We start from the raw sequence: 16,634 nt of genomic DNA, 5'->3' as shown, positions 1-16,634 counted from the left end.
TGCAACTAAAAATGTTTGAGGGATACCATTTCAACAGAAGGTAAAGGGAGAGGTGAAAGAAGGTTACTTCAGGAAGCAAGAGCTTGGAAAAAGTGGAGGTTAGAAAGAGGGTAGCAGCTGGAGCAGTCAGGTCACACAAGGGCCAAAGATATCTCTGCCTTTCGTACAGCAACGCTGCCACGAAGTACTGGGCTATTTGCAAAATCCCTGCTGTGCATATCATTGCTCTAATTGAACTTCGCTCTCCAAGAGAAGGCAGCGAGCGCCTAGGGAAACCGTCTCCCGCCAATAATCTCCAGCGCTGCCAATTTTACAGGTCACTAATGGTGAATCCGGGGCCTGCTGCACGATTATTCCATACGGGGCGTGCTTTTGTTGAAATCTAAACGGAGCAAGAAGTGAAGGAGTTAAACTCACGACTGGAACAGGACAGTCCAACACATCCAGAGAGAAAGGGGATCTGAGGCAGCTGAGACTGGGGATACAGCAGCATCTCCTCCACCTGCACGCACACAAAACTAATCTCACAAAATGGAAGTGAAAAGAGAAGGGGGGAATATTTATCACAGATAAATACCCTGCCCTCAAGCACGCAGGGACTCCCCCTTCCCCTAATGGCCTGGTGGGAGAGGGAAGCTCCAGCTAACTCCGTTTCTCCCGGCAACTACTTTTCTCTTTCGCTACCAACATGCAACCAGACGTTCATAAAGAAATTGAGTTAGGCAGCGCTAGCCTGCCAAATCAAATCAAGCTGCCACCGGGATGTTTCATTACTTTGTTTACCACTGAAAGGCATTTCTCAGGTACTTGCAATTTGCTTTAGAGAGAGGAGAGAAAAATAGATGATAATACAGCAGATCAGATTTCTGCAGCTCACGTTGTGATTTTATTCAAACCGTACTGACAACCTCACACGTGCTTCCACACTTCCATAGGACATGTGAGCATTGCTGCTGTACTCTGGTAACAGTCTCTCTGGGCTGGCCAAGGGGATTTAACAGGAATAAAAGTCACAACTCAGTCAAGTCCACTAAGCCTTAAATGCTCTCTTCACTTCAAATATTCCCCACCTTTGAATATCCCAGCGTCATTAACACAAGTTCAATTCCACCGGCATTTGCAATAGTAGGGTCTGCCACAAAGTGCAAGCCCCTGGGTCATGAAGTAAGATCAGCACGGCCGACTGCCGATCACTCAAGAGCAAAGGAGATGATCCTGCACTGCAGAGCACCCGGCCTTTGACGCTGTTAGGGTTTGGCTTTTGTTGTGGGTGGGTTTTGTTTTGCTTTTTTTTTTTTTTTTTTCTGGGGGGGGGAGTTGGACAATGTCTGTTTTTTCCTCTCAACTTGAGAAATTTTAGAAATCACTGAACTCAACAAAACTTGAAAACAGATGGAGTTTTCCATCAGCCAGGACAGCAGTAAGAAATGACTGGCTCTGCACGTTCTGCTGGCTTATGAAAGGCCACAGAGGACCGGAGCATAGTCAATCATCTAGAAGAAATGTCATAGCTGCAATGGATAATGAGAGGTCTAAAAGTCTCCTCACCCTTTCCTTAAAAGTAAAGCTAAAATTTAGCTTAAAGAGGAAATAATTCTCTTTGACCTAACTTGACCCCAGAACAAATTAGTTTTACATCTCAGAGTCATTTTGCTAGACTCAATCAGAGAAGCCTGATTAGCAATTGTTCCTTGACTGCCAAACTAAGCCTAAAGCCTGCAGGTTAAAATTGCACTACTAGGAACCATTAGCTCAGTAAATTCATCCATATTTCTCCAGCCAGAGAATCAATTCCTGTTGAATCCAAACTTCAACTCGAAGCACTGAGTGAGCCCTTTTGGTTGCAAAGACAGCCTCAGAAATGAGACCAAGTGATCTCTCTTCACTGGGTTTGCAGGATGCCTGGCTTCATGACGGTGCTGGGAAAAACTTCAGAGTGAAGTTAATGCAATTTTTTTCAAGTTTCACAACGACCTCCCAGGGTCTGGGCGATGACAGCAGTAGATGAGAACAGCTCATTCCCCTCTGCTCTGGCTGCCCCCAGGAGTTACCACCAGCACAGCAGCCTGGTGTCTTGGACAGACACGGAGAGGGAGAGCTCCGGGAAGCCAGAAACCTTGGAGCTACACAGAGCAGCGAAATAAAGGTGACAAAAAGTTACTTGTTCCTCCTGAAAGCAAAATGGGATTTTGAAGTGGTGAGATAGCACAAGCTACACATTTATCAGAGACTTGAGCTAGACAAACAGAAGCCACTTTTCCAGAACACCAAGAATAAGATGTTTACAAAAAGAGGCTGCAAAAAAACTGGCAACTAAGCTATTAATCTGAAAGTGACAGCTGCGAAAAAGTAAAGCTTGTGAGCCAGGCAGAAATCCCAGCACTCCTCTCCGCAGCTCAGTGGTTTCACTGTCCTTTTTGCTATACATCTTGCACAGTACAAAAGACAGCAAATCTGGGCTTTGAGGAGGGCGAGCTCTAAAAAGACATTTTAGTACTTCACCTGTGGCAGTGCACTAGTAAAACTGTAAATACCTTGACCTTATTACCAGCTCCTGGGAAAACAGGTATGTCTTCATTAGACCCTTCCCTGTACAGATCACTGCATATAAGCAAACAGAAAATAGCTGTTTCTTTGCCCAAGTGCATCTGATGCAGTCAGTTTGCCTCCGATTGTTTGTGCCGTCTCCCTACCTCAAATTATCTGTGGATAACATTAATGGGAAAAGCAGCATCTACGTCTGAACTACCGATTATTAATGAAAAAAAACTGAACTAAAGTAGTTTTTAAATGGATCTTAATGTCACCCTTCTCCCTTGATACTTACCCTAATTTGATATATAGCTCTCGCTAATCACTCTGCAGTTCCAATAACTGCATCTATAGTGTGGGACACTTCCCTTCAGCTGTCTTCACTTTCAATTAAATTTGGTTCTCGGCTTTGGCCGGGCTCCAACCACGCAGACGTCATCCAGCAGAGGACTTCCATTTATCCACTTCCTCGTTAGCGTCCCGACATCAACAACCCGTGCTGACGGAGACGCGAGTAACAGGACTTAAGTCTTTACTCCTTGCTCATCCTCTTTTATTATAGAGCGTATTTGGGGGGCTCAAAGCAATTTTGACAAAAGATTTTGATAAAAGGCACCACGCCAAGTAGGCTGCGCACTGCTGTCCTTGTGATCGCTCGGAAAACTCGTGCTGGTTGGCACGGCCCCATCTTTCCACGCCCAAATTACTGAGGCCGTGTCTCTAGGGACAGACGGACCTCCAGGGGCACCGCCACCAGCGCCATGCTCCAGCCGCGAGGGCCCGGAGGCTGGCCTTGCATCCCCAGGGCCTGGAGGCCGGAGGCCCATCCGGGCCCTCTTCCTTCCTGGAATTCTGGCCACGTTGCCATGGCAACAGCAGCCTCCGGCTGGGCCCCCCCTGCAAGGTTTCCCCTTTTCCTAAAAATATAGCATTTTCAGGAGGAGCCAGAGTGGGTGGGAAGGGAGAGCAGGCAGCGAGGCTGCCCCTTGTGGGAGGAGGCTGCAGCAGGTCTCCTGCCTCCTCACAGCGCCATGGCTCCCTCGGGGAGCAGCACTGGGGTCTTCCACCTGGGACAGGCGTTTTTCAAGATTCCCAAAACAGCCTGAAAAGGTATTTGGCCTTCCCTCTCGTCCCCGGGCACTTGGCTGGGAAGCGGCGCCATGAGGGCCGTGCATTTCCCCCGCGTGGCGGCCGTCTCGCCACACACTTCCCATCGGGACGCAACTCAAGGCATGCTGAAGGTGGTAGGCTGAGACATGCTGCCAGGAAAAATAGAGAAAATAAAATAAAAAGAGGCAGCCCCAGCCACTCACCTCCCCCCCTTGGTTCCCTTGTGCCAGTACAAGCACTCACTTTCCCTGCGCGCTGAGCTGGGTCAGGCAACTGAGGCAGATGATAAAGAAAAAAATAATAACCATATAGTTTTCTGCCTGTGTGCTTTCAGCTGAATCTGCTCCTTATCCTGTCTGACTGTATGGCCATGGGGACAACCGGGGGATGCAGACAGAGGCATGAGGAGGAGACAGTCCCTGCTGCAGACCCACATGGTGCAGAGGCTTTAGCAGCCTACACGCCCATCTCCCGCCTCTGTGATCACCGTACAACAACCCGGAGTTCCCTGTAGCCCGTAACTCGCCACGGAGCTCCCAGACTCCCTTCTCGGCCATAATCAGCAGGCAGGACATGAGTCGGGGCCAGCAGAAGGGAGCCCAGTCCCGCCAGGGCTCCCCTAGCAGGAAGCAGGCTATGAAACAGCACGCCAAGAGACACGCACTCTCCGAGGCAGAGACCCAGCCCGAGGTTGTTTTGCTACCCAGTGACATAGCGTAGACGAGAAAGGAAGGTGATGTCAGATTAATAAAAATAGCCTTCTGCCCTGATCAGAATTTGAATAGTTTGGAGGAATTAGCCAGGCAAGCCTATGAGATAGACAGTAAGACAAAACAGGGTGAGTTTCAGGGGAGCACAATGAAGAAAGCAATGGTGAAATCACCCAAAATTGGTGCGATTTTCTGGCCAGAAGGAAGCATTACCACATCTTTGCTATTCCTTGCTTTACCACGGCATTTCCTCCTGTCTTCCTAGCTTCCCTTACCAAATCCTACAGCTACAGATGGATCCCAAATAAAAGTAAAAGCTTAACTCCCCCACCTCTTCCCCCCCTGCCCCCCCCCCCAAAAAAAAAAAACAGCCCCATGATTTCTGCTTCTTAAAGTCATGTTTTTAATCATACTCATTCAAAATATATATCTTCTTAGCTCCACCCTTGGGGCACTTCTGATTGGAGAAATCCTGCATATACTAAGGAACAGCAATTAGCTGGTAGAGCAGAAGCTGCAGAACTGAATGCACACACATATGTTTGACCAAACCATACATAAAGACAGCATTTAAACTTTTGAGTCTTAAAAACATAGTATTCAAGAAGTTTACAAATACACATGCGGGTTTTAAGCTGACAGCATCTATATGACATTACAATACAGACATCTGTAATTTTGCAGAATGGAGACTTTCATACACAGAAAGCACTTCCACAGCTAAAATGGAAGAGCTAAAATCGAAGCATATTACTGAGATTTATAACAATTCAGATTCTCCTCTGACTTTTCTTTTTTTCTTTTTGAATAATCGAAGTGGCTTTCTGAAGGTTAGAATCCGCTTTCCACCAACCAGGTTTTCATTTTCCAGATCAGCCAAGGGGTGTTTTCAGCTTCTCAAAGAGATGAGATTTCATTAATTTAATGTAATTTAATGTAATTTAAGTAATTTAAATGTTGAAAGTGTACACTTTTTTTGGATGACATAAGGCAGCATCTTCATACTGCTCCGGGCATAAAGGAAATACAGCCTGCCTCTGCTGCTCCATGACCTATGCTGGCAACAATAGATCCAGTGCAAGTTAAAGCCCCTGGGAATACTGTGCACAGCGTGACGTCTATGATCCAGCAAATACAAGGACAATCTGCATGCACAGAAGTCAATAGCACAGAATATTGATTTCCCTCTTTTAGTAGGCAGAAGCATTTTAAAATGGCAGCTCATCTTCCCTTCCACTCTTACTCAACAGGAACCGAACAGGGCTCCTAGTAAGGCTTTAAAATCCAGCAGTGGGGGCACCTTTGCATGCCACAATTACCACATGCAGCTGAGGAAGCATTTCACACACGCTAAGCCACTCATTAGAAGGCAACACGCCCATGGCATGAAAATCCAGCTTGCTCTAACACGACAGCTGTAAGCTTTTGCAAGGTAAAGAGAACGAAAGAGTTCTGCCTTAGCAGACAGCTTCACTGCCTATGCTTTCTCAGAACCACAGGATGGAAAATATGGAAGTAAACAGAGCAAGGGAGAAGACAAATCTCAGATGCAGAAGAGAAGCCAGCGGATCACAAACTTGTTGGTTGACTTTGCAGATATTCAGAGATTGTTTCTCAGAGGCTAAAAGGAAAGAGGTCTACTCTTACTTTGCAGAAAGAAATTATAGTTGTTATATTACCTTCAGAAGAGAAGGCTGAAACTAATTTTTTGGTTGGCTGTGAAGAGGCTGCAACATAAAATTAAATCTGCCTTACTTCTAGGGAAATTGGCACGAAAAAGAGTGGCACAACAGCACATGATTTGGCCAAAATCATGCTGTATACCAAAAGTCCTGGAGGCTAATAGGTGCAAGATAAGTTTTCTGTGCCCTGGACATCCTGACCTGATTGCATAAGCTGCCCTAGATAGCTACAGAAATGATTTTCCCAGGTTTGCTTTACAAACCGGCTTTCCTTCCCCACACACATCATTGCTAGGATTGTCCAGGCAATCACAGCTCCATCTCCCGGATACCAGTGCCTGCAGCCACTGGTCAGCCCAGGAGAAGGGCATAAGCCAGAAGGGCCAGAGCTGGAATGTTGAGGGGTTAAAAAAAAGCCCAGGGGATGCAGGCAGTGGGACTCAGGGTGAAGAAAAGGCGGGCTTCATCCGAGCCCCGCGGCCACGGCTGGTTCTGATTAAGCCTGCACGATTGTGGAGCTGCACAGGAAGCGCTGGGGGTGGGGGGGGTCTCAGTCATCGCCATCCCAAACACACTGGTAATCTTTGTGTTCCAGCAGCACCATCTGGAAACAGTTAGAGAGAAACAACTCCCAGGCCTTCCCTCAAAAAAAAAAAAAAAAAATCACTCTTAAGACCATTAAGCCTGGCCCCTTCATCCCCCTCCTGGAAAGCTCCTCTCCCTGCAACAGCAGTGAACAAAAGGGCATCCATAACGGAGAAGGAAACCCACACACATGCAGCAGCTCTCCCTGCTCACTATAGGTGTCCCAAGGTGGCATCGCAAGGGGCATGGGAAGATCCAACCCCCCCAGCATCCGGGCAGCACAATGTTTCATGAGCAGCACTGTGAAAGAGTACCCAGGGCACTAATCATGCCTAACGAGACTGGCTTGGGCACCCAGTCCCTCTGCAGCTAGAATATCCCCCAACAGGAGGGATGCCGACAAATACTTGAGAGGCATGCATGAGCTTTAATCCCCTCTGAAGAGGATGGGAAGACACCAATGCAGAGCACACCCTTAGGGAAATGCTCCCCCCCTGCCTCGGGGGTACCAGGAATCGTGGGGGCCCCGGACAGGAGAAGCAGCTTCCACCCTGAAGGGCTGCCACAGCCCGCCCGGGCTTCAGCACATGCTCTGGAGACAAAGAGGTTGTCTGTCGCCTAAATGACACGTGCTGGTATTTCAAAAGGGAAAAGGAGAGGTCAGGACTGTTGAATTTTACCAGAGTAAATCACCCAGGAACGGTTTATTACAGAGGTACGCCCCTGCACACAGCTTGTAGCGGCTGCCACCTCCACAACCAAGTAAAGCCCGCAGGGCTCCTACCCTTCCTTCCTTGCCTTTACCTTTATTCGCCTCTCTCCCACACATCAGCATTTTTCAGGGTTTTTCCTCTAATTAGACACCCAAGTGCTACACGCTTGCCTACAAAAACGTAGAAACATATCAAAACAAAATCAAAGCTAACCTTTCAACATCCCAATTAAGCAATTACATACGAAGAGTAACATGACTGATTCCTGCTACAACACAATGCCGTTGCACTACAGAAAACACGCCTTTGCTTTTCGTCTCACATCCACCCTATAACCCAGTGCCATCTCTTTATGGGCCGCAGGCAGGCTGGACGAGATGTGGCCACACGCCAAGGCCCTCTATAATCAGAGGACAATTCATAAAAATAAGAAGTCTTAAAATAACAGGTTTTCGCAACCGCTAACCGAGGACTCCTTGGAATCCACTTTTTATACAAACCTCCTCGCTGCTCCTGCAAAGCTAACTAACACAGCTAAACACAGCTGCCCTGAGACGCCAGCATGGTAGATGTGGCCATGCCTCTCTGCCAAATACATGAAAGAGAAAAATCCTACCTAAGTCACCAGAAACACCCATCCTAGACAAGTTGCCCAGTGTGGCAGACTGTAGCCAATGCCCCAGCCCAGCTTGTCCTTGCTTTAAGGGAAAAACAAAGCGTCACAGTGCAGACAATAATCAGAGGGAGAAAGGGGTTAAAATGAGGAGAAAGGGCACATTAAGCCATGAGCCTCCTTCCCTCCCAGAAGGACACCTCCTCTAGGCTAGTTCTGAGAGGAGTTTCAGTAGATGCTCTGTTTCAAAACTTTAAGAGAAAGGAGGAAAGACCTGCCCTTCATTCGGAAGGCCGCATCCAAAAAGTTTGGAGAGCACTCTGCAAAGAAAGGAAGATGAAAAACAAAACAAAACCCAGCCCTGCTAGAGGGACAAAACGAGGGAGTTACAGTAAGTTGTTGTTCCCATTTCGTTGCACGCAGACACGAGGCAAGCCGCTCCGAAGGCGTTCCTAAGAAAGATCGTGTTACTGCAGAGAGCACAGTTATCCAGAGAGGTGTCTGTAAGGGGTGTGAATTCTTACGTTTGGCCCAGATCAGAGCACGAGTCCTGCTTATAAGGGAAAAGCTGCTGCTGCTTGTATTCCACCCCGAAAGGCCAAGAACCTTATGTATTAATGGAAAAATGAAGTGAGAGACTGCCAGCAGTCTCAGGCACTGGATATTCTTATACCATTATTGTACAGCCCGAGTTTAAATGCAGCCATCAACCACAAAAATAAGACTGCAATTAAACAAGAGGTCATAGGAATAAATCAAGCCCTGGATAGATCAGGGCAGGTGTCAGAGGCCTTTGTGGCCATGGCAGCGCTGAAACACCAGGCTGCTGCACCCTGCGAGGCCTACGTCTGCTGACCAGGCAGGACACGGACACAGCTCCTGCCTGCAGCACCCCACAATCCTGCAGTGCGTTTCTCTCTCATTTTAACAGCTTAAAGGTCCGTTAGAGCCCAGGAAGTCCTCAGAAACAGCGGACAGTCTCCTCAGAGAGCCTCAGCTCCACCCTATTGCCTCTACAGATCGCCTAAAGCCACTGGAAAGAGACACACACCCCCCAGAGGAATCAACGCCCCGGAACCACACATTCCTGCGAGCACCACACAAAGGCATCAAAGCCCCATCCACTCCCTGCCTGTGAGACAATGCCATAAGCCAGCTGCTGGTCCAGCAAAGGAGCTAACCCAAACTAGTTCCTCACAGACCCGTGCCCTCGGACTAGCCAGGCCGCCTGCAGCACTAACCACAGCCCCCAGCACGTCTCATGCAGGAGCCGGACCAGGAGCATAACCCCTGATCCCGACCGCCTTTCCCTCAAGGTCTCCCCGACCCCGTCTCCATTTTTTCCACAAAGCTTTTAGGAGTGTGGCAGCATTGCAATTCTACCAACTTGTAAATGCGATGGAAATTACCACTTGGTTCGCAAGCATGCACGCGTGGGAAGGGATTATCACGGCACATTCACGTAAATCTTGTTTCCTTCACAATTTAGTCTAAAAACCTCTTCCGTGTGCGGTCCCGGGAGACTTATTTGCATTAAGAAGTTCCATCTCCCTCCCCAAGTCTAGAGATGAAATGCAGAACAGCAGAGATCTGAAAACACTCAGCTCCCGAAATCACCGCATCGCATTTCTTCCTATGCGGCACATCCATGTGAAGGAAACAAAAAAGGGAGCTACCCTCCCACCACACACAAACATCTTAAATTAGGTAGAGAAAGTGTCAGTGCAGCAGTCTCCTGAACCAGAGCAGACCAAAGGAACCACGACAAGAAGCAGACAGGAGGGCTAGTCAAAGTTTCAAACCGTGCCAAAGTACCATTGACTTTTTTGTTTTGTTCTTTCAAGGTTTCTTTGTAAACACAGCCAGCATTTGTATTCAGCGCTCTCGTTGCAGCCCCATGAATTCAGCTCTACTTGTTCCTTCTTGCTGCACACTTGGTAACAACTGCTCGGCCCAGGTGTAAAGAGATTAAGCCTCGGCCCTCTTGAGCTACACAGTGATATGAAACACCTTCTTCTAAGAGCACGGTTTTTAGAGCCAGATTAAGCCAACCTCAAGATGATGCTGCCAGGAAAAGGGATCGCCCTGTTTTTCTCCTCCTGCTCTCAAGCATGCATCCGCACTTCACCTCTTGCACGTGTGATACAGACCACATCAGAATACAGCAGATCAGATCAGCTTGCACGTCCTCCTGGACTCTAATCCCTCAAAAAGGAAAAGGATTAGCTTCATGTACAAAGGTGGTCGCTAAAGGCCACGTAATCCCTCAGTGGACACAGAGGGTTGTAGGTCCACATGGTTGGAGACAGGGAGAAGGCAGGGCTTCTCTTTCAGTGAAAGAAGCATAGTCTTGGGCCAGGTTAAGCCAATAATGAAACTGCAACAGAGTGAGCTGCCTCCTTACAAATTATCCATCCTGACCTCCAAGCATTTCAGTCTCACACACAGGCATCTTTAACAGCCCTTTAAGACTCAGAGGTTTTATGCTAATGAAAAGCTGATCACGAGCAACATCAAGCACTCATCTGAGGCGGCAGCAGAAAGTCTTGTTTCTGGTCACATTTCACGGCTTCTCTTCCAGATGCCAAAACATCCCTGGTACCGTACAACCTAACTAGATAACAACTATCTAACTAGATAGATAGATGGTGATGTTTGCTCACTCACACTCTTCTCCTGTCTTCATCCCTCAGGAGGCAGCAACTCCAGTCTGCTGCCATTCTACCAAAGAGTGGAGGCATTTAAGTGACTTTTCCATGAGCAAAGGGGTGCTACATAGATAGTAGCAACAGGTATGAAAAGCCAAGCCATCGTGCTCATTCCAGTAGTTACTGACAAAGCAGGGAGAATCCAGGAGAAAAAAGGCATTTCTATCAACTAAATCCATCCCCACTTGGTAGCTAGTTTTCAGATCAGTAATTACTAAGGACATATAGAAACAGATGCTAATTTTTTTCCCCACGTTGTATTTAGAAAAACGTGCATAAGCCCCTTTATTTTTTTAAGGGCTTCTATTTGTGACTTTCAGACCAAAGTCATTGGTCTTCACAGCAGGACCACACACTACTGTCACAAAGAGGTGCCAAGGATTTGACGAGCCCAACTGCAGAAGCATTGGCTGACACTGATTCTGGGGAGGATGTTGATGGTAAAATGAGGCATGTTGCAGATTTCACTATTAAGCACTCTAAAAGTACACATCTCCAGTCACCAGAGCTATCCTTATAAGTATTCCCACATCTCTTCCTGATGCCACAGCCTCCAACAAGATCTGCGACATCCAAGAGCCACACACATCCTAGAGCTGAGAGACTTAACCTCAACACAGAATACGACCCGGCTTCAATTATTAATGCTTTCATTACCTCCCAGCAGGACTACATACAGTGTGGTGACACAGTGACAGCACAAGGCTTCAGCTTTTAGGAAACTCCAAATCTCAAAGGAACTGGAGCTGACAACTTCATCCCCTGGCACACTGTGGTTCTCCATGCAAATGGCTGAGCACATCTCAGTGTGAGCTTTCACACAGTTCGTGGTGCAAAACATGCTGCTCTTGAAGCCCAGGAGCATCGCAACCTTCATCACTTTCCAGGAGTGGTAGTCACCTGCAGATTTCACATCCTCTAACAAAAACATGTAGTGAAACCTCGAGTTCACATCTTAAAAAGTGAACAAAAGTTCTTCAAAAAACAAATCTTGAACGAACACATACTGCTTTTCCTAGAGAGGAGAGGAAAACACAAACACCTTCTCATGGTATTAGTGACATCGCTTAATGCATTACAAGAAAATACCCAAACTATCACTGCAGAAGACAGTGTTTGTGTACATTAAATACACATGTGCATACCCATATTGAACATATCTGCAAATAAACGTGGCCAAAACTGAAACATAACAGATCCATGAACCTTCTGGGCAACATCCAACACCAGTGGGGATTTGCAGCTAAAGCCGTCACAGAAAAGAAGAAAGGCCTAGAAAAGCTGCCCAATTTACAGAGCATCTTCCCAGTGCCAAAAATCGAGTACTGAAGCACCAACACTACCGCTTGCAGCATATAAATGTTTGTGTCAAAATGAAGCTTGTAATCCTCCCGGGTGAAACACCAAACCTCCCAAATCCCAACCAACACGAAGACAGCATTGCATCAGTCTGAGTCTATTGAAAGACAGCGCTGGTGCCTGGAGGATTACTTGCAGCTTTAAAGCAGTGGCAGCGAAAAAAAATTAGAAGATGCTGGAATGTCACACAGATGCTGCTGCTGCTGCATGGGAAAGCTGTTGTCAGCTGCAGAGAAAGGCACTATACATATTTGGGACAGAAGGGTTCAACACATGCAAATCACAGATTGACTGAGCTTGCTTTTCACTCCCATTGCTCTTCAGTCAGATCAGGAGCACAAGGGAAGGAGCTGGAAATCTGCTGCTTTCTGCAAACAGTCAAAAATCTCCTGGGGAGAAAAAAAAAGAGGGAAGGAAGAAGAAAAGGTCTGTTTCTCTCACTGCTGTTATCAAAGTCAAAAATGGATATAAATGAGAAGTTCCAAAACTTTAAATCTCTACTAACAGGAAGATAATATAAAAGCGTCTGGACCCAAATGGGGGATGGCAAATTCTGGCTCCCAGGCTGCAGGAGAGAGCTAAGTGTTACAACAAGACTTAGCTTCTCAACCCACTTTATCTAGGCCTTGCCATCCAAGAGCCCCAGTCCACCCCCTTTTATGTTTGCCTCTGGATGGACTGAATGCTTTTGGCCTCAGCAAAACCATGCTTCCATGCTCTGCGTGCTAACAGCGAAGCACAGCCCCACATCACCTCCTGTCAGCTGCTGCACAGCCACCACCACAGGCTTCACAGAGCCTTTGCAGCTTGCTGTCTCCCTTCCACTCGCCCAGTGTTGTAAGTATTTGTAGGAAGCTTGCTTCAGACATTTCCCTCTCCTCTTGCTCTTCTCAGTCGGCAGGGAACACATCGCCTCTCTGGCTGCATGAAGGACATAAAGGGCATCACCACCCTCAGCTCCCTTGCTTCCAGCCTTTTTGATTCGATCACCGGTCAATGTTCACCGACACACGCGATGATCCAGGCTTTCCCAGGCTTTGTGATTTGCTTCTCGCTCCACGGAACCATGCTGCGTCCCCTCTGCCACTTGCTGCAGAGAAGTCACAGCAGGGACGCTGCGACCATCTCTTCAGCATGCCCCACGGCTCAAAAGGGGGAAGGAGGAACAGCATGTCCTTCCTGGGCTCCCACCACAGCCACGTACCATGAGCTGAAGCTGGGGAGACAAGCAGTGACTAGGGAAGACCTCACCTTTGGCTGCGTGGAGCATTTTTGGCAGGGAAGGATTTCCCCCCGCCCACAGAAAGGCTCCCTGCAAGCACCCAGCATCCGCGCTGGTGTGAAAGGAGCGGGTTTCTCCCTGGGAGGGAGCTCCGCTTTCCCTAGCATCTGTCAGGCCCAAGGGACCTCAAGGCACTTTATAAAACACTGAAATCCCAGCAGACTGTAACAGCACAGGATTTAAAAAACAAAATGCATCTGCCATCATTTATCACCTCTACTACATAAGTCAGTTTTTGAGGGAAATTATTGGCTACAACTCTATACTCCTATTTTGCTCTCATCAGATAAACTAGTTTTTAAATATCAACAGAAGTAATAGGGAAAACAAAAAAGGATGCTGATTTATTCAACAAAATCACCAGAAGGAGATTCTGGACAAAGAGGAAGAGATAAAGAAAGGGCTGATTTACATGATCCAATTAGAGGCGAAAAAACATTGCTCTGTGCAGGCAGGAGGACGACCTGAAACTCCATCCCAGCACCATCAGCCAGGACCAAAGAGCACTCTGGTCACAGAAAGCTTCCCCAGGGACCCGCCACCTGCTGTAATTGTTAGGGGGGAAAAAAAAAAAGAAAAAAAAAAAAGAAAAGACCAATGCAGAGCTGGGATAAATGCACTGAAGATGGTGGTAACAAACAAGCATCCATCCAGGAGTTCTTACAGAAGTATAAAATACTCCTCCAAAAGTATAAAGCACTCTTTATGAGCTCTTAGGAGTTGAGATAACATGAGCAGTACAGATTTTTTAAACATTTAATAATAAAATTATTCAGATTAGTAAAACTAGTATCTTAGGCAGATGGGAAACAGTTTCCATTAGGACAATAAAGGAAATGTTTCCCCTCAAAAAAAAAAAAAAAGGTGATTGCTTTTTAGCACCAACAGCCCTGATAATGCAGGATATGCAAACGAAGAGAGGCTTAAGTTGGATGTAAAAAAATAAGGACGTGGCTTACAGTGAAACCCATGCCACACAGACAAAATATAGGCAGGACAGCAAATGCCAGACACAGAGAGAGGTCAAAAAACGATTACAGCGTGGGAATCCATGCAGGCTCCAGAAGGAGAGGAGCATGAAGGTGGATGGAAACCGAAGCAAACCTGCTGACAGCTGTTTAAACAGCAAAAAGGCCACAGACGGACAGACCGCAGGGCAACCTGCTTTCATGGACTCAGAGCCACAAGGCTCGCAGATGCCCCAGGGCACCCACAGCCCTAGGGAACTCGATACCCACAGCAGTGAATAATTCAGGCCCCGATCACTTACATGGAGCTAAGGAAAGGCAAAGCCACCCCGCGGGTGCCACCAGCGGAGCGGGAGCCACACAGGGTCGCTTGTTCCCGCACACAGCTCCCTGTGTGCCGCTGCACGGGGACCGGCGCCGGGACCGTCATGTGCTCGCCAGCGGCCCGGCCCCCAGGCTGAAGCTGACGAGGATATGGGCAGATCTCCGGCAGCCTCGTCTTCTGTAGGAGTGGCCGGCGGTGGATTATCAGAAATGGGAAAAGCTGGGGAGGACGAGGGGAAAAGGAATAACAAAAGACAATACAAAAGTGCTTGGGGACATGAAAAATGTTAACCTTCAAAGAGACACGGCTGTTGACTCAACGTTGTGTCATGCATCAGAGGAAACAGCTTTTGGAAAAAATCCTCTGTGCTGGTCAGCAACATCTACAGATGACCACAGACACACAGGCAGCAGGGCCAGCCCTCCGTCTTCCCCACCCAGGCTGAGAAAAGACACTGACAAAAACTCAGCATGCCCCAGAAGCACATTTACTCTCACCACCACTAGGAACAGAAAGACCTCAAGAATCTCTTCAGGCTCCCCCAGCCCCAAAAAACCACACCTAATGTCGAAACTGCTGTGCTAGGCTGTGATCCTCAAGGCTAGAGAAGTCCTGGCAGACCCACCCGGTGAGCTGGGTGCTCCTGTTTTTAAGGCATGACTCCCGCAGCACAGGCTGCAACACGACAAAGATGCCTCGGGCACACCACCGGAGCTCCCTCCTACCCCAGCCCCGCGGCCAGATGTGCCCCGACAACGGGTACCCCACATTACCACGCCGGCTGAACAAAAGCACGCCGAATCAGCCGGGGCACGAGCAGACGGCAGTTGCAGCAGCCGACGGCAAGAAGCAGAGCCTCAGCACATCCCGGGCAGCTGATAACAGCTCTGAGTCAGCCAGCACCCAGCGCGGTTCCTTCCACCACCACCACTCGTGCTCCCAAGGACTTCCCATCTGTCTGAGCCAGGGCTGGGTGCTGAAACCGCAGTGGCAGCACCCCCATCTCTGTGAGATGGGCCTCTCGGGCCCTCCATGCTGCTGCTGCTGGCTCTGGTCCATGCTGTGGTACCGCATGAGTTCTGCTGGACAGGCACATGGAAGCGTATAGACCAGGGGGGTGAGTGGAAAACGAAATAAAAAAAAGATATCTCACTCACTAGCACTCTTTTTGCTGCAGGGGCAGACGGACAGGGCGAGGCATCTTATGCACAGATGTCTGTCCCGTTACGGATCTCCCTGGGGCCCACGAGGGCTCAGACTGCAGCTCAGCAGACAAAGAATCCCAAACCCAACACGAAGCCGCAAGGAAATCCCTGCAAGCCGGGGCTCCAGCAGCAGCTTCATTATCCTCACTGCTTTTCTGATTGTAATTTTTGCACTCTGCTGACTGTTGCAAGCGTAAGGTTTGAAATGTACAAATCCATGCAAAAAAAAATGCACAGAGGGAAAACTTTAACTGTATTTTAGCTGAATACAAACTTGGTTCAGGGCATATTTAGATCAAGCCTTTTGACACTTCAGATGGCAGTGCACCAACATACGCGTGCCAGTGGCTCTTCCTTTGTAAAAAGGTGGGAAGAGAGAGAGGGGAGAAGAATACGCAGCCTCACTTAGCCTCAATCACACGTCCTTTTTAACAAACAAGAATTACTGCATCATTAGATTTGGCGGCAGTACTTAAAAACAAATCGGATTTGGTGAGAGGAAAACAAAGCGATTGACTCCTGACATTTGCAACCTGGAGTATATTAGACCGGCTCCTCCATTTATATTTAGTACAACAGCAAAGATAGCAGCGGTCCCCAATTAAACAGAGGCAGAATAATCTTTACCGAGGGATCAAACACACCGGTGCCTGGGCTCCCCGGGACGCCAGGCTCCCGCGCGCTGCGGAAGCCACCGGGTGAGTCGCCGCCGCCACCGTCCCAGCGGGGCACGATCCCAGGGCAGCTGGAAACAGCTGCTGAGATCAACCCAAAGGGGCAGAGGTGTTCGGACGAGATCCTGACATTGAGCACCCAGACAGCTGGTTTACCCCTCTCACTTC

The 16,634-nt window shown here is 48.2% G+C and overlaps 1 protein-coding gene and 1 long non-coding RNA gene across 19 annotated transcripts in view; both read right to left on the bottom strand.

Moving 5' to 3' along the window:
* The window catches only part of RBFOX2 (RNA binding fox-1 homolog 2), a 167,974-nt gene that overhangs the window by 135,534 nt on the left and 15,806 nt on the right, over window positions 1–16,634 (bottom strand). The gene's annotated exons all lie outside the window — the stretch shown is intronic.
* LOC121063938 lies at window positions 5,164–15,933 on the bottom strand. Its single transcript, XR_005816238.1, has 2 exons — window positions 14,565–15,933; window positions 5,164–5,245 (listed from the first exon to the last, which is right to left on the bottom strand). It is a non-coding gene; the product is annotated as an uncharacterized LOC121063938 (long non-coding RNA).

This window comes from Cygnus olor, chromosome 1, assembly GCF_009769625.2.
Source record: "Cygnus olor isolate bCygOlo1 chromosome 1, bCygOlo1.pri.v2, whole genome shotgun sequence".
Classification (NCBI taxonomy): domain Eukaryota; kingdom Metazoa; phylum Chordata; class Aves; order Anseriformes; family Anatidae; genus Cygnus; species Cygnus olor.
Note: the sequence above shows the minus strand (reverse complement) of the source record. Positions and strands in the feature narration are given on the sequence as shown.